Source organism: Cariama cristata, unplaced genomic scaffold (genome assembly GCF_000690535.1).
Source record: "Cariama cristata isolate BGI_N322 unplaced genomic scaffold, ASM69053v1 scaffold15034, whole genome shotgun sequence".
Classification (NCBI taxonomy): Eukaryota; Metazoa; Chordata; class Aves; order Cariamiformes; family Cariamidae; genus Cariama; species Cariama cristata.
Window position 1 is genome coordinate 19,325 of NW_009613610.1, and position 371 is coordinate 19,695.

The window sequence follows — 371 nt, forward strand, 5'->3', positions numbered from 1 at the left end:
GAATCCTCCATTGTACGGCTGAAGTTCGATTTATGCAGGAAGACTTGTTGTGCATCGTTTTACCAGCAACCATTTACTGCCAAGCAGAGTAAAATATTTAGGCTAAAATCTGCATTTGTTATCAAATGTTTTAGCTCATATTTCCATATTCTATTTGGTTTTGACTACTAATCACATGTACATTTCTATAAAAATAGTAACTTCGTTTTTCAGATTTTTTAAAGTCAAGAAGGTGAAATTAATTAAAGCAGTCCATTATATTCGCAATCTGTAAGATGGTCTCCTTCTGTTACACAAGGAGTGTTGCATGGCTTGAATCATTCCTCCTGGTCTTTCTGCCAGCAAGCTGTCATTTGTGGATGGAATTCAAG